The 24,721-nt window shown below is 40.9% G+C and overlaps 1 protein-coding gene across 2 annotated transcripts in view; it reads left to right on the forward strand.

Moving 5' to 3' along the window:
- The window catches only part of IL13RA2 (interleukin 13 receptor subunit alpha 2), a 65,076-nt gene that overhangs the window by 11,227 nt on the left and 29,128 nt on the right, over positions 1-24,721 (forward strand). The window contains exon 3 of one of the 2 annotated variants that reach the window (XM_008272903.4): positions 10,812-10,970. The gene's annotated coding sequence lies outside the window, so the exon portion shown is untranslated. Of the gene's footprint in view, positions 1-10,811; positions 10,971-24,721 lie in introns of those variants that run through there. The other variant, XM_051827270.2, reaches the window with a different exon arrangement.

Consider the following 24,721-nt stretch of genomic DNA (forward strand, 5'->3'; position numbering starts at 1 on the left):
TGATCATCGTTTCTATAAGTCTCTTTCCCACTCTGTACCACTAACCTTCTAGCCTCTTATTGCCTGCAGTTTTTAAAATGCCATTATTATGATCTAATATAATTTTGCTTATTTGTTTTTGGTCTATCTCTGTTACTGGAGTGTAAGCCGAATGAGTGTGAGAATTTGTTCACTCATATCTTAGTTACCTAGTACAGAGTTTTGTAACTATTGAGTATGTGACTGACTGAATAAATGAATCACTAAATAGCAGTAACGTAGGGAGACAGTATTCTTAGTCTGAATAAAGAACAGAAACATCCCTTCCAAGATATACTGCTTATCTAAAGTAGTTCACAAGATAGTCCCAATATTTCTGTAAAAGATCCAGCTGTTCTCTTTCCTGGCAACATTGCCACTTTAAAGTCAATGTGAATATGCAGTGAATATGATCCATAAAGTCTGTGATTTTTTTCTCATTGAAATGAAGAGGTTTATAGATGAAATTATTTTGAAACCATGCTTAGTGTCTTGCTTAAGCATTTTAAAATTCACTTGCCACAAATAAAACAGCTTCAGAAAATTAATAAGCATTTTTGACCTTTTTTTTTTTGAAATTATACTGTGACCTGTTAGGAATTTTTAGCTTGCCGTCCAGTCTCCAGCTTGGATTTAACTTCCTAATTTTATTAAAGCTCAATCCAAGGACTCATATGTGTACACTCTGGCTTCCTGTTAATAATTCATCATTAATAACTTCTTGATGCCTCTGTTCCTGTTTCAGCATGACCAAGGAGAAAATGAGAAAGACCATGATACTATGATAAAATTCTATGTGTTTACTTCTCTAAATTCTTTTAATTGAATAACTTTATTTTATAATGCACTTTATTTTTTTAAAGATTTATTTATTTACTTGAAAGGAAGTGTTACAGAGTGGCATAGAGAGAGGGGTCCCATTCCCTGGTTTACTCCCCAGATGACCACAACTGAAGCTGCTCTGATCCGAAAACAGGAGCCAGGAGCCTCTTCCGGGTCTCTCATGTGGGTTCAGGGGCCCAAGGACTTGGGCCATCTTCTGCTGCTTTCCCAGGCCATAGCAGAGAGCTGGATCGGAAGTGGAGCAGCCAGAACTTGAACCAGCGCCCATATGGGATGCCGGTGCTGCAGGTGGTGGCTTTACCTGCTATGTCATAGTGCTGGTCCCTTATAATACACTTTAGATACTAAAGAGAAAAATGGGAGTCATAATTTCTATTTTGGAAAAAATAAATAGAAAAGATTCATATCCAGTAATGCTGAAGAACAGCCTAGTTGTTTTAGTGAATTTATGGAGAAAAGATTTTGCCATACTCCACAAATTAATTTCAAGGAATTCAAATAAAGAGTATTTAATACTAAATGTTGGTATGATATAGTGCAAACTGATTCTTGTGTAGGCTTTGTCGCTAGTTAACTAAATGAATTTGATTAGATCTCTCCTTTCAGGACCCTGCTTTCCTTGTCTGCAGAAGAGGAAGTCAGACTAGAACCTTTAGATTTATTTCAGTCTTACCTTTTAATCTTGCCAGTTAAAGATTATGTGAATGTTATACTTCCTGGTTTTGAGAGTAGGAATATCACTTCTCATGATACAATAGAGTGAGAAATATTTTGTTATCTTGATAATTGTTGACTCTAAATAAATACATGGTGATTTTATTGTACTAATTCTACTTTTGTGTGTGTTTGAATATTTGTATAATAGCAAATTTAGAAATATAATTGATAAACAGATTGCTTGATAGGTAACTGACTACATTGAAACTGATGATGTGAAGTCTATTTTGTGTATACAATATTTTCTTCCATTGTTCTCTGAAAATGTTTATGCAAAATAGCAGTCCTTATAATGAGTCTACTGAGACGTTTTCTTCAGTTTTTAACCTTGCAAACGTTCAAACTAGTTTAAAAAATTTTCCTGCACACATTTTTCAAGGTGAAAGTATTCTTGACCAGGAGATTAGCAAAGTTTTCTTATAGCATAAGACAATTTATATTGACTTGGTAACTCAAACATGAAATTTAGATTGACTTAACTATCTGTGACTAATTCCTAAGGCCAGGATGCTTTATACCCTTGCCACTCTTCATACTGCCAAACTGTTTCTGAAAGATAATGTGGCAGACCCTGTGGTAGCTTAGAAAATGCCTTTTGATGTTAAGTAGTCCTGGATCAAATTCCAATTTCAGCGATTTCCTAAATGTGAGAACTTGAAAAAGTTACTCAGCTTCTCTGGGCCTCAGTTTTCTCTTCTGGAAAAGAGAATATCAGTACAGTAGTCACTCCCCTTACCTGAAGTTTTGCTTTCCACACTTTCTGTTAAGGATGAAGGCATTAAAATATGGCATTGTGTGTGTGTGTGTGTGTGTGTGTGTCTGAGAGAGAGAGAGAACATTCACAGAATTATATTATCATAATTGTTCTATTTTATCATTAATAATTTTTAATCTTACTCTGCCTAATTTATAAATGAAACTGTCATAAGTATGTATGTGTGGGGACAAAACAGCACATATTATAGGGTTTGGTACTGTCCGTGGGTTCAAGCATCCACTAAGGCTCTTGGTATGGTTCCCCCACGGGTGAGGGGGGAACCAACCACTGTAATAACATCTACCTCCAGGGGTTGTTGTGAGGACGAAAGAACTCGAGTAATCATTGAAAGTGTTGCCTGGCATGCAGTTTAAAAGACCAATATCAACTCATTCTGTCATAATTAACCTTATCATTTAGTTATTTGTATTATCAGAGTAACCGTTACATGTGGAAGAACTTTTTTGAAGATTTTATTTATTTATTTGAAAGTCAGAGTTACAGAGAGGGAGAGGGAGAGGGAGGGGGAGAGAAAGGTCTTACATCTGCTGGTTCACTGCCCAAATGGCTGCAACAGTTTGACCTGGCCAAAGCTAGGAGCCAGAATCTTCATTGAGGTTTCCCACGTGGGTGCAGGGGCCCAAGCAGTTGGGCCATTTTCTGCTACTTTTCCAAGTGAATTAGCAGGGAGATGGATCAGAAGTAGAGCAGCCAGGACTCAAACTGACACCCATAATGGGATGCCAGCACTGTGTTGGCCTTGGGAGAATTTTTTTTTTTTAATGAGGAAATTTGGTTGTTTTTGACAAATATTTCTTAATGATCTATATTCCAGGAAGTGAATTTATACAGGCACACACAGTCCCTGTCACTGAGGAAATCACATAATAAGAGCCCAAACTAGGCCGGCGCCGTGGCTCAATAGGCTAATCCTCCACCTTGCGGCGCCGGCACACCGGGTTCTAGTCCCGGTCGGGGCGCCGGATTCTGTCCCGGTTGCCCCTCTTCCAGGCCAGCTCTCTGCTATGGCCAGGGAGTGCAGTGGAGGATGGCCCAGGTGCTTGGGCCCTGCACCCCATGGGAGACCAGGAAAAAGCACCTGGCTCCTGGCTCCTGCCATCGGATCAGCGCGGTGCGCCGGCTGCAGCGGCGGCCATTGGAGGGTGAACCAACGGCAAAAGGAAGACCTTTCTCTCTCTGTCTCTCTCTCTCACTGTCCACTCTGCCTGTCAAAAAAAAAAAAAAAAAAAAAAAAAAAAAAAAAAAGAGCCCAAACTAACATGTGAAAGTTTGGTCAGGCTGAGCCTAAAGGAATAACAGAGTAGGCAACTGCTGCTATGTTAGGATTTAAAAGTAGGTAAAAGCAAACACCAAACCCAGAAATCTCTGGTCTATCACTAGATTTGACATACCATTAACATATTTTCCCTTTGGATTTAGTACATTCCTTATTTTTTGGATCTCACTTGCAAATATCCTCGGGAAGAATAACACTTTAAGTAAGAGCAGTTAACTCTTTAATGAAGGTTTGTTTATGTGTTAGTGAAGGTACAGGGTAAGCTGCTATAATCAAGAGATCTCAAAATGTGACAGATCAAGTAATAGATAAAAAGTTGGACTTGGAGCAGGCATTTGGAGCAACACTTAAATCTCCATTAGGTGGGCCGGCGCTGGCATCTCATATGGGTGCTGGTTGGTGTCCCGGCTGCTCCTCTTGCAATCCAGCTCTCTGCTGGTGGCCTGGGAAAGCAGTGGAAGGTGGTCCAAGTTCTTGGGCCCCTGCACTCGTGTGGGAGACCTGGAAGAGGCTCCTGGCTCCTGGCTTTGGATCTGCTCAGCTCCTGCCGTTGTGGCCATTTGGGGAGTGAACCACCAGATGGAGGATCTCTTTGTCTCTCCCTCTCTCCATCCTCTCAAATAAATAAATAAATCTTTAAAAACAATTACCATTAGGGATGCCTGCATCCCATAACGGAGAGCCTGCTTAGAGTCTGGCTGCTCCATTTCTGATCCAATTTCATGCAAATAGGCACCTGGGAAGCAGCTGGTTATTGGTCAATACTTGGGTCCCTGAGACCCAGTTCTGGGCTCCTGGCTTTGGCCTGATCCTAGCTCTGGATGTTGTGGGCTTCTGGGGAGGGGACCAACAGACAGAAGAGATCTCTTTGTCTCTATGTTTTTGAGATAAAAAAATAAAGAAAAATAAAGAAATAAAAGTGGGCTGGTAGCACATCTGCAAGAGGTCACCCAAGGCCCAGAGTCTTTCTCCCTTGTGTGTGCTCCACTATCATATTTGAACTACAGCCTTCTGGCTGGGTGAAGGAAAGAAAACAAGTGATTTTTTTTATGAAAACATGATCCAAACATTGCACAGATCACTTCTTGCAAAGCATTATCTAAATTTCAGTCATATCTCCATATCAAGCTGTAAGGGAGTCTGGAAAATGTAGTCTCTAGCTAGGGAGGCAGTGAACATAACTAGAATTCATGTGTTTTACTACTAAGAAGAAACATCAGAGATACTAGGAAAAACATTAGTCAGCCACAGTTTATCAGATAGCTTTACCCTGATTAGCACTGTAAAACACCAAGATGTTTACAAAATATTTGGCTATAGGGCTGATAAGCTGTTATAGAGAAGGTTGACTTGTCTGGGGTGTTTTCGGACACCAAGTAATCCTCCAAATCTCAGATTCTCTGACACCAACTGGGCATCCAAGAATTCAGTTTCATCCTGAGGGTAACTATCTGTAATTAATGCAGGCCCCACAGATTAGGGACTCTGTCTGGGTCTCAAGCCCGAGGCTGGCCCCTGAGCAGCAGGGGCAGCGCAAGCACTCCCCAACAAGGCGAACGGGAGAGGTAAGGTCAATGGGTGATGAACACACCACAAGCACCCGTGAGTACTGTAGAAGCAGGAACTACTTTATTGAGGAAGTGTACAGGCTTATAAGGCTTGCAAAAGACATGCGCAAGAGTGGAGCCAATCAGCGAAAAGGTCATGCAGGCATGGGTGGACCACTCACAGGGGCATCTTAAGCAAAGTATAGGGATCATGCACTGTCCACGTGTCCGGAACTAGAGCGGACCTATCCCTGTCGGTGGTCTGATCTTACGTAGCTTAACCACAGCAGCCGCAGACACGCCCCTTGAACATCCGACAGATGCCATATTGTAGTGGAGATTTTAGGCAATGCCCAATAGGACTCAATCCCACAAGACTGCTCTCACTTCAAATGTCAGTACCAAGCTCCAGGACTTTGGACCAACAAACTGGCTATATTTTGGGGGCTCTCGTGACCACCCCCCCAATCTGGTACAATAATTCACTAAAATGACTCATAGAATTCAGGGCAAAAGGTTACTTACTATTATTCATTTATTATAAAGGATACAACTCAGAAACAGGCAAATGGAAGAGCTGCGTAGGTATGCAGTGGGATACCATGGAGCTTCCATGCCCCTTCTAGGCACATGCTGCTCCCCCAGTACCTCCATGTCTTCACCAACCCAGATGCTCCCTGACCTCTTTTGTTTAAGGGTTTTTTTTTTTTTTTTTTTTGGAAGCTTCATGATGTAGGCACAACTGATCAGATCATTGGCCACTGACTTGATCTCCTGCTCCTCTGCCCTGGAGTTTAGGGGTAGGGCTCAAAGTTCCAACCTTCCCAGAATCAACTTATTTTCATCAATTCTGGAATGGGTAAAATGGGCTCATTATGAATAAACAACAAAAAACCCCATTCCTATCACTCATGAAATCTCAGATTTTTTAGGAGCTCTGTGCAGGGATCCACAGACAGAAGATCTATTTTTTTTTAATCCCACAGGGTGATATTATCAGGACTAGACATAACCATCTCTGGCCCAAACCATCTGTGCCCAAAGATGCTGGTTTTTTCCATAGCTCAGGTAAAATTAGTTGTTCTCTCTGAGTCCCCTCGGGCACCAGTGATTCTCCCTATCGTGGTGTGCCATTTTCACACTGTTCAGTAGTTTTTAGCTCGCCTCTGTTCCCCAGCATCTAGCACATTATCATTGCTCTATCACTGTTGATAGAGACTGAGAGAACAGAAAGCAGAGCCTGGGGATGCTGACATCTGTGGTCTGTGTTCGAGCCGGTCTGGTGTTAATTCCTAGTTCTAACAAGCGTCTGGGGCCTGAACCCGGACTTTGTTAACTGTATTTCCCAGTCATGAGGGTTTCCTGAGAATCTCAGCTCTGGTATCCTGCTCTTGAATCTGTTTGCAGTGTTGAAAGGAAATGAAAAATCATTGATTGGTTTCAGCTGAAAAATAAAACGGGGTTTGGGGAAAAGTAGGTGATCTTGACACCATCTGTCTCACAGAACATGTTATACAGACTCTGCTGGTTTGGATAATATGCTGATTCTACCAAATAACTTTTCAAGTCAGTTTTCGGGGTGTGTTATGATTTATAAAGAAGCCATCAAAACCTTAGAAGTTTGGCATTTGCATGAATGTTTCAAAACTGTTAACAAATTCAGAGAATTTTGTTGAAAAGTAGAAAAGTATGTGTGAACATTTATATATACATATATGCTAAATAGTCAGCAGTTGTTTACTTTTCTTGGTTTTTGCCTATTTGATGCCTTTTAACCTTACAAAAAAGATAACACATTGGAGCATTAAATACACTTTGGGGTGGGCATTTGACACAGTGATTAATCACTGCTTGGGCTGCCAGCATCCCATAGTGGAGTTCCTGGGTTTAAGTCCTACCTGCTGTTCTTCTGATGCAGCTTCCTGGTAATGCTCACCCTGGGAGGCAGCAGGTGATGGCTTGAGTATTTGGGTCCCTGCCATCCATGTGGGAGACCCATATTGAGTTCCTGGCTCCTGGCTTTGGCTTGGCCCAGCCTTGGCTGTTGTGGGCTTTTGGGGAGTAAACCAGCAGATGGAGGATGGCTGTCACTCTTCATTTGTCTGTCTCTCTGTGTGTGCCTGCTCTTCAAATAAAAATGCACCCGCATGGGAGACCAGGAGAAGCACCTGGCTCCTGGCTTTGGATCAGCGTGGTGCACCGGCCGCAGTGCGCCGGCCGTAGTGGCCATTGAGGGGTGAACCAACAGAAAAGGAAGACCTTTCTCTCTCTGTTTCACTGTCCACTCTGCCTGTCCAAAAATAAATAAATAAATAAATAACAAGTAAATAAGTAAATAAATAACTTAAGTTAGCTTTCTGTATGCACGGGTTCCATAGCCACAAGCTTCTTATCTGTGGATGCAAACTAACCACAGATCAAAAATACTTGAAAAAACAATTGCACTTGTGCTGGACATGGTACGGACATTTTTTCTTGTCATTATGCCCTAGAGAATACAGTATAACAACCATTTCCATAGAATTAACATTGTATTAGATAGTATAAGTAATCTAGAAATGATTTAAAGTATACAGTAGGTTGTGTGTAGGTTCTATGCAAATACTATGCCATTTTATATCAGGGACGAAAGCATCTGCAGATTTTGGTATCTGCTGATATCCTAGGACCAATCCCCATGGATACTGAAGGATGACTGTACTGTCTTTGCTGATGCTTAATTTGAATGGCAGTTCAGGAAAGTTCTTTTGCTTGTTTCAATGGTTAAGAGAATGCTTGAAGTATATAGAGCTTTACACAATGAAAGGTATGTCATAATCCATGCCAGTCAACAGTTTTAGCAACTGGGGTATCAAGAAAAACTCTCAGCAATAGAGCGACTCTACAGGAAGAGCGCAATACTAGTGTCAAGTCTAGGTGATCTAGATTTTGTTTCTCCTGAATTTTTTATTTCTGGAAAGCAACTTAACCTATTGAAAGGTGAGTTATATCCATTTTAAAAACTGAACCACTATCCACTTGGCTAATTGAGGAGGGGGTAGATAACATAAAGTAGTGTATCTGTTCCTGCTAGGGAGCCCATGGAAAGTATTTGTCTACCTAAAGTTATCCTACAGTACTAACTGGTGTTAGCTTAGGAATTCTCTGCTCTGACACAGACCGGGTCCAGTGAGAACCCTCTCTGTTATTAGCAGGTGCACGTCTGGAAATAGCCTATTGTATGCTATGCCTTTGGGATTGATTTGGGCCTGCTGGGATCCTTTGTAAGCATCAGGCTTTAGTTCTACCTCTTTCCCTACCCTGCGCGATTGGCTGTTTGACTGTAATGTTAGAAGTTCAATTCTTTCTCTGCCTCTGATGAAATTATAGCACAAGCCTAAATCTTTTTGCCTAGTTTCTACCGGCCCCTTTCCAGAGACTGCTGACTGCTTGCAGAGTCATTGGTGTCATCTTGCCCAATTCTCCGGGAACAACACTTGATCTCAACTGTCTTGAAGAAGTTCCCCGTCCCGAGGTTTTGGTGTACTTCTTATACTTTATGCCCATTATGTGACACTGACCCTGGTCTGCATCAAGTTTGAGTGTACAATGTGTCTTGATTTTATTGTAGACTAGCTTCCAGTTGGGGAGAGGCTGCCCCAATTAGTCTGGTCTTCTTTCTCTGCACCGTTAACTCCAAAATCTTTTTCTTTTTTCTTTTTTTAAGATTCATTTTATTTATTTGAAAGACAGAGTTGCAGAGAGAGGTAGAGACAGAGAGAGAGGTCTTCCATCTGCAGGTTCACTCCCCAGATGGCTGCAATGGCTGGAGCTGAGCCGATTCGAAGCCAGGAGCCAGGAGCTTCTTCCGGGTCTCCCACATGGGTGCAGGGGCCCAAGGACTTAGGCCATCTTCTATGGTTTTCCCAGGCTATAGCAGAGAGCTGGATGGGACGAAAACTAGCTGGGATTAGAACTGGCGCCCATATGGGATGCCAGCATTGCAGGCGGTAGCTTTACCTGCTACACCACAGTGCTGGCCCCAACCAACTGTATTTTATAAACTAAATTTAACTTGCAGTTTGAATATCTATAAATAACGGCGTACGTCATTCCCAGATATTATTATGATTCTATCTCTTTTAATTATAGCTCTCAAAAGTCTTGGTATATATATTAAGGAGATTGATCAGTGGCATTGCATAATAAGTGATAGCATAGTCAAATATTTGCAAGGGCCAGAAGACCTTGGGAAATGGAAAGGTTGAAGAAACTCCCTGGTGGTTGTTTTTCTTTTAAATAGAAGAAGACACGTGAGTTATTGGAATTACAATCTCAGGAAAAGGAAAGAAGATTTTGTATCTAGGTCTCCTTTTTCTTATTATGTCAGCAAATACTAATTGTAAAATTCCTCAAATAGGCCTCATAAATAATTTTTGACAAAAATGATTGCGAACCAGCCAAACCAGCTGATATCCGAAAAACAAATGCCGAACTCTAAGCAATTGTCAGTTTTTTTCCCACTTTCCTAAGTTTAAGGAAGAGAATTAACTGTGGATAAGAATAAAAAAGAAAAGGCATCTAAGGGTAAGAATTAGCTTGAGCTAAAATGCAAAGTTAGTGCCGTCGACAAGACTACATACATGGTGCCCTCTTCATGCTCTTTGCCTTTTATTTATTTATTCACAAATTTAGTGTAAAATACATGTTTAGAATCTGAGGAAAGTTGTCAAATCTGAACTTATGTTCCAAAGAGAAGCAGATATTTTTATATATTTCAATATTAGGTGGTATAGAGACTGAATTGACCCTCAGTCCATTCTCTCTTTGAAATAAATTATTGACAACATCTTATATATTCTAGGAAAGTATTCTCTTTGCATGCTTTCTGGACATGGAAATTAAATCAGAAGTCAATAAAAAGTGTGGAGACTTCAATGATGAGGGACAATTTGGTGGTGGCCTGAGTTTCTTCTTTATTTCAGTTTATCTGGGATGAAATAAAAGTCTCATTCGGTTATAGAAAGAAAGATTTGTTAAAACTTCAATGAGTAAAGAAATGTATACGTGACTTTGAGTTTTAGTTACAACACCAGAGATCTTAGAAATCAGAGGGACTTCAGACATCATCTAGTTCTATCAGCTCATTTTACACATGAGAAACTGACCATTAGGGAAAGCACAGTGGCTATTTTGTTTGAGAATAGATTATTTTACTTCTAGGGTCCTATTCAATACGTTTTTGAAACTGAGGCCTAAAGAGGTTAAGGAAATTGCCCAAGGATACAGAGCTGACTGTGGGAGTGAGAGTTTCCAGTAGAATCCAGGTTTTAGGATTCCTTATCTATTTACAACTCTTTTCATACTTCAAGGTACTTACATCTCAAAACAATGATCCTTTGTGTAGTGTCTCACACACTCCGAAGAAACAGCTATAAACCTGGCAATCACATACGTACCTTTGGATTATTTTTTAATTCCCAGTGTGGTGAGTCACATAGTAAAATAAAGCTGGCGTATTAAGATGCCATATCAGGAACTAATTAAAAGGGAAAGAAAGGCACTTGGATGAACTTTGTAATTTCCTCTCAGTCTTTTGACAAATGTAACCTTGAATGCTGACCTGCTTTCAATGCAAATTTTCTCTTGACAGTTGGTACTTTTCGTGGATCCAGCAGAGCTCCTCCTACATAAAACAAAGGCTTTAGTCCTAAGGTTATTGAAAATCCATTAAGCTGAGAAGCTGTTCCTTGAGGCAAAGTTCAGTGCTACTGCAGAAGAATTCAATTACAACTGGACATATTCACATAGAGTAAGTCTGGAACTTTCACTTGGCAGTGGCGGGGCGGGGGGGAGGGGAGTTTGACGTTGATAGATAACTTATTTTTGAGTCATTGGTTCATTTTCTCCATATGTTTAAAATGGGCTCATGAATCTTTTTGATAAAAAGTAGTTGTTTGATTTTGTATAAAAGTAATTTGGGGAAAAACTACATTCTTGTATGAAGTTCATTAAACGTGCTGGATCATCAGTATGGCTAGCACTGTTGCTTTAATTTTTAGTGCTATTTTCCTATTATCCTTTAATTCCTATAAAATTGTTCCTCTTTTAAGCAAATCTGGTCCTTTGGAGACAGTAAGCATAGTTGTAGTTTAGAGTTAGGACATTCTTTGAGGTTTATTTTCTGTGTGATGTTTTTCTCTAGATGAGAACCTTCCACTTTGCAGCAGCTTCACTTTATTAAACTCAAAGATGGCCGGAGAGCTTTTCTGAAATGAATGATTTCATTTGGTGTTTTGACTTAATTTAGAAGAGCATTATGGCTACATGTAGAGTAGTATTATTAAACGCACATTCTAATTTCCCCTGCTTTTGCTCTGAAATGAATCAAGCATCACTTAAATATGAATATCACTTTGACATGTTGCACTCATTTTGGATGCTTCCAGAGTAGTTTTCTTCTTTTAATATAAAACAGGTACACAAAACCAGGACACTGATATCATTGATTTCCCAGCAACTTTTGATTGAAATTTTATGAAATTATAGGATGTTTTAGAGAGTTCAAGATTGAAATAAATTCCATGCATTTATTATGTACTTATTATTACTTTTTAAATGGGGAGAATACCAAACTAAAGCCAAGCAATTTGGTTTTCAGTTCTATGTCTCTTCTGCATAGTCTGTGGCTTTCGGATGGACATGCCACTTTGTCTTACTTTCTTCATCTGAAAAATGGGCCAGATATCCTGACTCTGCCTATTGTGATAAAAAATGGCAATAAAATGTTAGAAATGATGAATTAAACAGTAGGATACAACAAAGGAGAGGCAGAACACCTATTCAATTGATTTTATTTTTTCAATGCTAAGATCTTACCTTAAATGAAAAGCTATTTTCAGGATTATTTTTTTTTCTGGAGATAAGTAAAGTATATCATCTGTATTTTGCTACAAGTTGGGAGAGTTGGAGTAAGGTGCGTGGCTTGTTCCTTTTCATATATTTTTCAGTGTCATCAAGGAAGTGAGGAGGTGGCTCCTAGATATGGGAGAAGCAGAGGGCTCCTAAAAATTGAGCTATTATGCCCACGGTGCTAAAAACATTTTACATGCTCTATCCCTATCCCATTTAATCATTTCCTAAGCCCTATGGTGGCAAGCATTATTGCCTTTGTTTTATAGATAAGGAAATGGAGGTAGAGAGTTGGAGTGTCTTGCCCAGGTCCATGGGGGCTTTCTCCATTGTTCCATGCTAATGTTACAGTCATTCTAAAGCAATGGTGAGAAGAAAAGCTCTTTGGAATCATGTCTTCCATTCTGTCTGTAAAATCAAGACTTATGCTGTGGAGATAGAAAACGTACAGGGTCACGTGGAACAGCTCAGCAGATGCCAACAGCCATTGACAGATGCCTGCCTACAACACTTATCTTTATTGACTTGTCAGAGACCCCTGCCTGAGATTTGATCAATAGTCATTACGTTGGAAGAGTTTTTGGGAAGAGATTTTGTCTTGTTTTGTTTGCAAGTGGAGATGTTTGCAGGAGAGGGGTCGCTTTCTAATGCATGTATTTCTAGAAAAGTTCATTTATAAAATCTTTTTAAAAATATTTATTTATTAGGGCTGGCGCTGTGGCATAGTGGGTAAAGCCGCTGCCTGTAGTACTGGCATCTCATATGGGCGCCAGTTCAAGTCCCGGTTGCTCCACTTCCCATCTAGCTCTCTGCTATGGCCTGGGAAAGCAGTAGAGGATGGCCCAAGTCCTTGGACCCCTGCACCCACGTGGGAGACCCGGAAGCTCCTAGCTCCCGGCTAAGGATCAGCGCAGCTCCTGCCGTTGCGGCCAATTAGGGAGTGAACCAGTGGGTGGAAGACCTCTCTCTCTCTCTCTCTCTACTTCTCCTTCTCTCTCTTTGTAACTCTGCCTTTCAACTTTATTTGAAAGAATTTCTTTATTTGAAAGAGTTACAGAGAGGCAGAGGTAGAGAGAAAGAGGTCTTTCATCTGCAAGTTCACTCCCCAAATGAGTGCAACAGCCAGAGCTGGGCAGATCTGAAACCAGGAACCAGGAGCCTCTTTCAGGTCTCCTAAGTGGGTGCAAGGGCCCAAGGACTTGGGCCATCTTCTACTGTTTTCCCAGGCCATAACAGAGAGCTGGATTGGAAGTGGAGCAGCTGGGACGTGAACTGGTGTCCATACGGGATGCTGGCACTGCATACGGTGGCTTCACCTGCTTACAACACAGTGCTGGCCCTTATTTATAAAACCTTTTATCACATAATACTTTAGTAGGCAGTGTGGAATAGGATAAAGAGCTCAGATTTTGGAGTGATGCAGACCTGGGATTGTATTATGATTCCATTTTTTGAACTTGCACATGATATGTCATCTCACAGAACTTGGCTTTCTTCTTGAGCAAAACAGATGATAATGCATATGCTGAGGCCCTTAGTATAATAATCATAATATTTTGGAACACCTGCTATCAGTAGCTATGGTAGTGTGGGAACAACACTGGAATCACTTGGAGACTTGGAGTCCTGCTGTATTTGTTTCATTCACTCAGGGAATTATTTGTTGAACTTGTATTATGTGTCATGCACTATACCAGGCACTGGGGATACGGCAATGAGCAATCTGAAGTCCTTGCTTTCTTATATAGTAAATTCTAGTTCAGTGTGAATCCAACTACATGCATATCCTGATCATGTAGAGAAGGATTGATATTTTTCACATTTTAGAGATGGGATATTAGGCTTAAATGATGCAGTGATGAGCAAAATAAACATTATCCCTGACCTCTTTGAGTTTACAGTCTAGTATAGTAGAAATTAATCAAATAAGTTCACGAATTAATATAAGATTAAAACCACAATGTATCTCTAAAGGAAAGGTGCTTACTTCAGCTTCAGCAAGTATCATCTGAGAGTTGAAGAATGAATCAGTGCTATGCAGATCCTACTCAGTTTCTTCTGGATTTTTCTTGGATCTTCTACATTGTCTTTGGTGACTATTGCACACTTTATACTCTCTTTTTAAGCCTCTTACTCAGCTACTACATGTTTATGCTTAGGAGGTTGGCTTACTTCCTGTTTCACGTTGAAAATCATAGATATTGTGTGTGCCTGGACCTCTTATCCACACACCTGCTTATATTTTACACACATATTGACTTTGATTTTCACCCGTGCTTTTGTTCTCAGAGGAAAAACTAGTCCTACATTAGTCCAAATCCTATCTCTCAACCTGTGTTTTAGACCCTGTTCCACCATCTTGCTTTCTCAGTGATACCTTTACATAACTTCCTCCTTCCTGTTTTGTATTTTTGACTTTTTCCTCTCAGTGAGTTCTCAGAAACAACTAAAAAGGGACCTCTTTTCTTGACCCTTTCCTGTACAACCAAGTCCCATACAACCTATATAACTAAGTTTCAATAAAAAATGGTCTGCAAATACAGCTGCCTTTACCAACACCACTGATTACTCCCTATTTCCAACTGCAACATACATATTTCCATTTATTTCCCTCCATGTACCCCTCCGCCTTTGGCACGTGAAGTACTTTACTTTCTAATATTCTTTTTTTGAAATCATCTGCTTTGCTAGTTTTTGTGATAGCACTTTCTCCTGTCCTTCCTGCTTTCCTCATTACTCTTCAGTCTTGTTTGTGAGCTACTAGATTGAAAATCTATCTGTAAATTCAATTGTCCCAGTCTCTCTACAATCTCTCTCATTGCATTTTCAACTGGTCACTAAGGCTGTCTACTTTACCTTCCAACTAATATATTTTATATGTTTTTTTTTCAGGGTATTATTATTATCATAGTATGTACCATCATTGTGTCTGTCCTGAACTATTGCAAAAGTTTCCTAACTTGTTGCTTTTGTCCCTCTTCTTTCACTTCCCAGATCTATTCTAAGGGTGGCAAAAGCCAAATCTCTAGTTTGTATGCGTTATCCTGGGCTATTAGAGCATAACCCTCACGTTTAAAAGTCCCTCAGTATCTGCCTATAATAGTCAAAAGTCATTAAACATAGCTCCAAATTTTTGAACATAGCTCAGAAGGCATGCATGTCTGTGTACATACTGTACTCAGGCCCAAACAAACTACTTATAGATCCCTGAATTTGTTAAGCTGTATCAATTCCCAGCACTTGCTTAATCAAATCTTATTAGAAGAAATCCTTCCTGAAAATTCCCCTTCACCTCCTTGGCAAACACTTCCTCTTTATGAGATAACTTAAGTACTACATCCTTTAAAGACTCTTACCTGACTGCCACTCCCAAGACCAGATTGAATACCTCTCCTCTGAACTTCTAAGTGCTTGTCTCCTTCCTGGAACTTACCACATCTTCTTCATTTATTTATTTTATTTCTTTATTTTTTAAGAAAGTTTTATTTAATGAATACAAATTTCATAGGTTCAGTTTTAGGAATATAGTGGTTCTTCCCCCCATACCCACCTTCCCACTCCCACTCTCATTCCACCTCCTACTCCGTCTCCCATCCCATTCTTCATTAAGATTCATTTTTAATTATCTTTATATACAGAAGATCAGCTCTATACTAAGTAAATATTTCAGCAATTTTCAACCCCCCCAAAGTTTAAAGTACTGCTTGAAAATAAGTTTTACAGTTAATTCTCATACTACAAGGACAGCGGTCTTTCATGGGGAGTAAGTGCACAGAGAATCCTATTGTTGATTTAACAATTAACACTCTTATTTATGATATCAGTGATCAACTGAGGCTCTTGACATGAGCTGCCAAGGCTATGGAAGCCTTTTGAGTCCACAAACTCTATTAGTATTTAGACAGGGCCATAAGCAAAGTGGAAGTTCTCTCCTCCCTTCAGAGAAAAGTACATCCTTCTTTGATGGCCCCTTCTTTCCACTGGGGTCTCACAGAGATTCTTCATGTAGACCATTTTTTTGCCACAGTGTCTTGGGTTTTCATGCCTGAAGTGCTCTCATGGGCTTTTCAGCCAGATCCGAATGCCTTAAAGGCTGATTCTGAGTTCAGAGTGCTGTTTAGGGCGTTTGTCATTCTATGAGTCTGCTGTGTGGACTGCTTCCCATGTTGGAACATTCTCCTCTTTTAAATTCTATCTATTGTTATAATTGATGTTAGTATGTATCTAGCCCATAGACTTGACTTTTCAGGAAATTTCACATTTTAGAAACTTTAAGCTATCTATATTCAACATAGTTCTAGGAAAGTAAGATATACAATTTTAGTCAATACTGGAGCCTTCTGCTGGGTTACGCAAATATTCTGAGACCTAAGGCAATGTGAAAATACTGGAAAGCCCTTTTGGTCATTAATCTTTTGTCATCTCCCCGATAGACTCTCTGATATACCATTGTGTTCCATCCTGTGCTGTGCTTGGGCCACTGGATCATTGCTGAGATTGACTCCTCTGTCTGGGACCCAGAACCCTTACTGAAATTCCTCTGAGCTTCTGTCCCTTTCTTAAGCTGCTACCATCAAATGTTGAGCCGTTCCTTGCTATCCTTGCAATGTCTAAACCATACTAGATCCCTTGTAAGTTGGATTGATTTTTTTAAAGATGTAGTTCATTTATTTGAAAAGCAGAGTGAGAGAGAGAGAGAGAGAGAGAGAGAGAGAGAGAGAGAGAGAACAGTTCCATCTGCTGGTTCACTCCTCAAATGGCTGCAGTGGCTGGGGCTGGGCCAGATTGAAGCCAGGAGCTTCTTCTGGGTCTCCCACATGAGTGTAGGGGCCCAAGCACTTGGGCCATCTTGTGTTGCTTTTCTCAGGCCATTAGCAGCTATCTGGATAAGAAGTGGAGCAGCTGGGACTGGAACCGGGGCCCACATTGGATGCCGGCTTCACAGGTGGTAGCTTTACCCGCTATATCACAGCACCAGCCGTAGATTGATGTTTTGAATATTGGTAATCCACATGTATTTCATGTTCTTTGAAACAGAGAAAACACTTTTTTATCCATGACTTTTTAAAATAAATTTGGTGTTTGGCATTTTGCATTTGATGTATGTTTGAGATTTCTGAGCGAAGATGTTGAGAAATCAACAAAATAGTAAATTAGGTGGATGATACACATTTGAAAATCATTGGTATACAGATGGCAATGATAGCTATGGGGGTGGATACAATTACGTTTAGAGAATATCAAATGAGAAGAGGAAGAACTTGGACTAAACTGCAAAGAGCTCTGACATTTGCTGTTAGGATAATTACAAGATGAGTTTGTTTGTAAATGAAATACAAAGAGTGGCCAGGTAGATTGAAGGAAAACTGTCAAACTAGTGTCAGAAAAGCCAAGGGAAGAGGGTTTCAATAAGGATAATGGCAAAGAGGTGAATGCTGCTGAGAGGTAGACAAGGTTGAGATTAAATATTAATGGAGGGGCCAGCACTGTGGTGTAGCAGGTTAAGCCACAACCTAGCAGTGCTGGAATCCTGTATGGGTGCTGATTCGAGTCCCAGTTGGTGCACTTTTGATCCAACTCCCTGCTAATGTGCCTGGGAAAGCTGCAGAGGATGGCCCAAGTGCTTGGGCCCTTGTATCCCTGTGAGAGACCTGGGTGAAGCTCCTGGCTCCTGACTTCGGCTTGGCCCAGCCCTAGATGTTGTGGACATTTGGGAAGTGAACCAATGGAAGAAGAGCTCTCTCTCTCACTTGCTCTTGCTCTCCCCCTCTCTGTAATTTTGCCTTTTAAGTAAATAAATAAATCTTTATAAATATCTATGATATATCAATCTCTATCTCTATCTATCTCAATTGGAGTCAGTAGCATGGAGGTTATTAGTTATTCCAGTGGGACCTAGTTTCAGAAAGTCATGAATTGGTGGTAAGGTGAATGAACAACCCAGAAGGGAAGGGAATGATGAAGAGTGGTGGGGCCTTGTGGTCAAAATAGCTAGAATAGTCAGCTCTTTTTGGGAAATTTGCCTATGAAGAAGTATTAAGGAGTATTGGAGCAGTAACTGCAGACAAATACGTGGACAAGGAATTTGTTTTTATTTTTAAGTTTGGGGATAAATTAGCATGTTCAGATGGTAGTGGGATGTATCCATATACACATTTTTAAAAGACAATGAAGCTCCTTTTTAAGAGTAATTAATTAGAGAACAGAGAGAGAGAGAGAGAGAGAGAGAGACTGATAGAATGACTACAATGGCAAGAGGCCAAGCTCAGCATCTGGGGACTCAATCCAGGTCTCCCATGTAGGTGGCAGGAACTTAACTACTTAAGCCATTCTCCCATCAGGGCCAGTGCTGTGGCACAGCCGGTTAAGCTGCCATCTGCAGTGCCAGCATTCCGTATGGGTGCCAGTTCGAGTCCTGGCTGTTCTGCTTTCAATCCAGCTCCCCGCTAATGCCTTTGGGAAAGCAGAGGAGGATGGCCCAAGTACTTACACCCCAGCACTCATGTGGGAGACCTGGAAGAAGCTCCTGGCCCAGTCCTGGCCATTGTGGCCATTTGGGGAGTGAACAGTTGAACAGTGGATGAAATCTCTCTCTCTCTCTCTCTCTCTCTCTGCATCTCTCTCACACACACTCTCTCTCTGTAACTCTGCCTTTCAAATAAATAGATAAATAAATATTTTTTAAAAAAGCCATCTAGTATCTCTGCCTCTCAGAGAGTCTATATTTGCAGGAAGCTGGAGTTCAAAGCTGCATCTGGGAATTAAACTCAGGCACTCTGATGTCTGCATCTTAACTGGTGTTCTAACCGACAGGCTAAATGTCCCATACATATATCTTTTTAAAATATTTATTTATGTATTTGAATGGCAGAGTGACACACACACATACACACACACACATACATACAGAGAGAGAGAGAGAGAGACTCTTCCATCTGCTGATTCCCTCCTAATGGATTCAATGGGTAGGCTGGGCCGGGCTGAAGCTAGAAGTCTGAAACTTGGACCATGTTCCACTGCTTTCCCAAGTTCGTTCAGAGGGATCTGGATCAGAAGTAGAGCAATCAGGACTTGAACCGGTATTCATATGGGGTTCCAGTATTGCAGGCAACAGCCTTAACCTGCTGTGCCACAGTGCTGGCCTCAGTTGGATCCCATATACACATCTTACATTTACTGAAGATATATGAGAGAATAAAATATTTAGGTGTATGACTCCTGAAAAAATGAGCAGAGTTGGAATTTAAAACACATGAAGAAATTGTACCAGATAACAGGAAATATGCTTCCTTTAATACAGCAGGAGAGAAGGGAGCATGTGGAAATATTCTCATTTCAAATCAGGAAAATGAGGGAAATTCCATCTGATACTTTCTTTTTTTTTCCTTTTTTTTCTTTGTAAGATTTATTTAGGCAAAAGGACTCAAACCACCAGTGCCTGTATGGGATACCTGCACTGTGGGTGGTGGCTTTACTCACCACACCACAGTGCCAGCCTCCCCCCCCCCCAATCTGATAATTTCGATTTTGTTTTCAAATAAATCTTGTGCTGATGATTGGGAGAGAAGGATGTGAGGATTAAAAAGAGTGGAAAAGATTTTTAATTGTCAAAAATGAGGTGAGATTAAGTGGAGCCATGTAATAGGGTTTCTAAGTAGTTCTATGTGAATATTTAAACTGGCATATTATGAATTTAGCATGGGACTTAACTATTGTGGGACTTCTTTTATTGGCTCTCATCTGTTCAGGTATAAGCACAGAGAAAACTGAGAGTTAGGCTCATCCAGAGTTGGGATTTTGTTAGGAGTGTATGATAAAAAGCAGAAAGGCAAGTTCAGTTTGGGGAAAGGAAGCTGATCTGGATTGAATAAAGAAGGGAAGAAAATAAAATCTGGATGATGCATTTGGAAAAAACAGACAGCTCTGTGAACTGAAAGTTATGCAAAGCTGAAAGTGTTGACATTGGCAATAAAAACACAAGCTGGAATGAAAGAAGGCCGTGGGAACATCATGTGACATCTCTGACCTCTTTCTGCATCTGTATATAAGCTGCGGTGAAAGACTTCGGGAAGCAAGAATACATTTGTGTGTGTAAATTTGTACATAAACCTCACTGTCATTGGTAGGCAGTATCGAGAAAATCAAAACAGGTTAGGAGTTCCCAATTCAAAGGAGTCCAGTGGGATGGGGCGGTGCTGTGGCATAGTAAATTAAACTTCCACCTGCAGCGCCAGCATCCCATATGGGTGCCCGTTTGAGTCCTGGCCGCTCCGCTTCTGATCCAGTTCCCAGCTGATGTGCCTGGGAAAGCAGTAGAAGATGGCTCAAGTGCTTGGCCCCTGCACCCACATGGGAGACCTGGAAGACGCTCTCTCTTGGCTCTTGGTTTCAGATCAGCCCAGCTCCAGCCGGTTGTGGCCATATGGAGAGTGAATCAGCAGATGGAAGATATTACTCTTGCTCTGCTCTCTCTGCCTCTCTCTCTCTCTGCAACTTTACTTCTCAAATAAATAAAATAAAATTTTTGAAAAAAAAAAAAAAAAAAAGAGTACAAGGCCGGAGCCGAGGCTCACTAGGCTAATCCTCCGCCTGCGGCGCCGGCACACCGGGTTCTAGTCCCAGTCGGGGCGCCGGATTCTGTCCCGGTTGCCCCCCTTCCAGGCCAGCTCTCTGCTGTGGCCAGGGAGTGCAGTGGAGGATGGCCCAGGTGCTTGGGCCCTGCACCCCATGGGAGACCAGGATAAGTACCTGGCTCCTGGCTTCGGATCAGCGCGGTGCGCCGGCTGCAGCGTGCCGGCCGCGGCGGCCATTGGAGGGTGAACCAACGGCAAAGGAAGACCTTTCTCTCTGTCTCTCTCTCTCACTGTCCACTCTGCCTGTCAAAAAAAAAAAGAAAAGAAAAGAAAAGAAAACTGTGACTGTATGTCAGGATGGGAGAAGTGTTGTGGTACCTGTGAGCAACTCCTGTGAGCAGGACTACCACAGGGCCACAGAGGCTCCTCTAGCACATCCACCCTCATGTTTATATAGTAAACAAAGTATAGACTTTGAAGGACTCAAAGCTGGACACTTGAAGTATTGTCACATTGTATTTTGTCACTGTGAAAAGTTTCCACTTCAGCATGTTATGGTTGCAATATTTGCAAACAGGTTAGTTCCGTATGGTTTATTTTCCATGTACGTGGTCAGAAGCTTCAGCCAAGTGAAGTGCTACATGTTTACGAACCTATATAAATGTAGCTCTCTGCAGTTATGCTTCAGACACAGAGGATATTTAGAAAATGAGGGACCAGGCTGTCTAAATACATACTTCCTTAATTGCTGGAAAATTTCAGTGCAAAAGAATATAAACTTTTAAAGGATTTTGATACACATTGCTAAATACCTCTCCAATTAATTTTAGGTGACAAGTTTTGCTTAAGCAAGAAAGTGCTTCATTTTGCTGTCACATTACTGTCTGGGGCAGCTAATCCAAAGCTTTATGAAAGTCAAAGGAGCTTTGGGTTACTCTAGACTTCTTGTTGTGCCATGTCCAGGTTGTCCTATCATCCGCTTGATCAAAGGTAGCTCATTCCCAAACCCACATTTTGACAAGCAGGACAGAGAAAAGGGAGAAAGGAGAGAAAAACTCCTTTCTCTTTGGAGGACTGTCTCAACGATTGGAAATAAGCCCAACCTTTCCATCTCTGAGGCTAGACTGTAATCACAATGCTACTGAAAGGACTCCAAGAAATATAGTCTATTGTGTGTAGCTATGTTCGTAGCTAACACTTGGGGGTCCCATTACTTGTGAAGAAAGGGAGAATAAATGTCGGGGAACAACTCGTAATCTCAGCCACACCATCTCCAAAAAGATGGTATCAATTCCCCATTCTACCAGTGGCCTGAGAGAAAGGCCACACTTTATAATAGCTATTTTTTGGTCTGCCCTGGCAACAGACTCCAGGGCAGGGAACATTGTGTCTTTTCATCTGGGCAGCATTGTGTCAGGAAATGCCTGTGGAAAGATCTGGATGGGTGCCTCCGACCATGTCAGCACCAATATAGCAAGCAAAGGCAGAAGTCAGGCATGGGGTATAAACAATAGAAATTCTGAGGTTCTTTCAATGAGAAGACTCTAAGGTCACTTGAAGAAATGCTGTCTAGTCTATCAAAAACAGTGAAAAGATGGCTGAGGTAAATAGACTTACCATATAGGACTAAGGGATGGATTTAGTCTTTAAATGGCCGGTTAAAAGGGATTAGTCATCTTAAAGCCTGAGATTAATTTATTATGAAGTGCAATCAATTCACTGAAAAACAATAAAGCTCTGCCCACATGCAAGCAAAAATAACTTTGGTTCATAAGAACTTTGAAACATTATGTTTACAAGTCTGCAAAATGGGTTGAATCTTCGACTGTTGCACATAAGACATTATTCCGAAACCAAGGAACTAATGAAAAATGTTTTGAGAGGAGAGATTGCCCTGATATTTATTTTTTAAAGGTTTATTTATTTATTTGAAAGTCAGAGTTACACAGAGAGAGGAGGAGAGGCAGAGAGAGGGAGAGAGAGAGAGAGATCTTCCATCCACTGGTTCACTCCCCAATTGGCCGCAATAGTTGGAGCTGGGCTGATCCAAAGCTAGGAGCCAGGAGCCTCTTCCGGGTCTCCCACGTGGGTGCAGGGGCCCAAGGACTTGGGCCATCTTCTACTGCTTTCCCAGGCCATAGCAGAGAGCTGGATTAGAAGTGGAGCAGCCAGCAGAATCAGCCCTAAAGGCATTCAGATCTGGCTGAAAAGCCCATGAGAGTATTTCAGGCATGGAAAGCCAAGACACTCTGGCAAAAGATCTCTGTGAGTGAGATCTCAGTGGAAAGAACAGGTCTTCAAAGAAGGAGGTACCTTTCTCTGAAGGGAGGAGAGAACCTCCACTTTGACTATGACCTTGTCTAAACAAGATAAGAGTCGGAGAACTCAAGGGGCTTCCATAGCCTTGGAAACTCATGACTGGAGCATAGGGAGATTACTGATGCCATAGACAGGAGTGTCAATTGGTAAAGTCAACAACAGGAGTCACTGTGCACTTACTCCTCATGTAGGATCTCTGTCCTTAATGTGCTGTGCATTGAGATTTAATGCTATAACGAGTACTCAAATAATATATTTCACTTTGTGTTTCTATGGGGGTGCAAACTGTTGAAATCTTTACTTAATGCATACTAAACTGATCCTCTGTAAAAAAAAAAAAAAAAAAAAAAAAAAAGAAAAGAAACTATCAACTCCCAACTTGACTCTCACTGGGATTAAACATGACAATAGGTCTGATCTGATTTCATCATCATTAAAAAAAATCATCTATTATTTTTCACTTTATGTTTCTGTGTGGGAGCAAACTGTTGAAATCCTTACTTAATGTATACTAAGCTGATCTTCTGTATATTAAGATAATCGAAAATGAATCTTGATGTGAATGGAAGGGGAGAGGGAGTGGGAAAGGGGAGGGTTGTGGGTGGGAGGGACGGTATGGGGGGGAAGCCATAGTAATCCATTATTCGTACTTTGGAAACGTATATTCATTAAATAAAAGTTAAAAAAAAAAAAAAAGAAGTGGAGCAGCCAGGACTGCAGTGGGGTGCCAGCACTGCAGGTGGCAGTTTTATCTTCTACACCACAGCGCAGGCCCCACCGTGATATTTAAAGACAGCTTGTGGTCCCAAAATATCTTAATATCAACTTGATGGAAAAGAGAGACATCAGTGAGGAAGAGGAAAAGTGAGAAGAAGAAGAGGAAGAAACCAGATGAGAGAGGGGCATGAGCATGAAGCTGACAGTAAGAGACTGAAATGATGAAATTGATACCTTCCACAGTCTGCATTCCAAATAGGCTGCTTAAGTAGGCCAGGAAAAATAATCTTGCCAGGAGAGAGGTACTTGGAACTCTTAGGGAGTATGCATGGATATATTGTTTGACTCACTTAGATTGAATGCTTTCAAAATACAATATTTTTTTTCTTCCCATTCTGCATTTGAAATTGGGACCTGCACTAGAAGTCCTGGCCTTCCCTTAATTCAGATCTTCAGTCATGTTTCCAGACAAACGATGATGGTTTTAAACTGCCTTATGAATAGATAGCTAAAGTTCTTTCTGATGACTTTTACTGCAGAAAATAAGTCTAGAAGAAAACAAATGAAGCCTCAAATTGCACACAGAAAGTAGAGATGTTCTGGAGTCTGGAGAAATGGCAGGATTTTAAAAGCTAATATTTCCTTGGAGATGCAAGAAATTGGAGATAGGTTTGCAACAACAATTTGAACAGATATAATACCTTTGTTATAGCAATCACAGGTGAAGCTAAACATTGGTTGTTTTTAATTGCCTTAGAAAAATGCTCTTTGTAGGGTACTCTTTGATAAGTACAAACCCAAAGACCTCTGACCTACATCCCTTAAATAAGAACATTGCCATTAATGAATTGCATGGCAACAATCTAAGGCAGAGCAGGATCAACTCTTCATGTGAAATGCTCTACATTCATGTTTTAAAGAGGAGAAAATGAGAAATATCCTCTAAGCTATAGCTTCCTATGCCCCCTTCAGAGCAAACTTCTCAAAGGAGTAATTGTGAGATTTGGAAGCCTGCATGCCCGAGTGAGTTTGCCCTGGAAAA

The sequence above is a fragment of the Oryctolagus cuniculus genome, chromosome X (genome assembly GCF_964237555.1).
Source record: "Oryctolagus cuniculus chromosome X, mOryCun1.1, whole genome shotgun sequence".
In the NCBI taxonomy this organism is placed as follows: Eukaryota; Metazoa; Chordata; class Mammalia; order Lagomorpha; family Leporidae; genus Oryctolagus; species Oryctolagus cuniculus.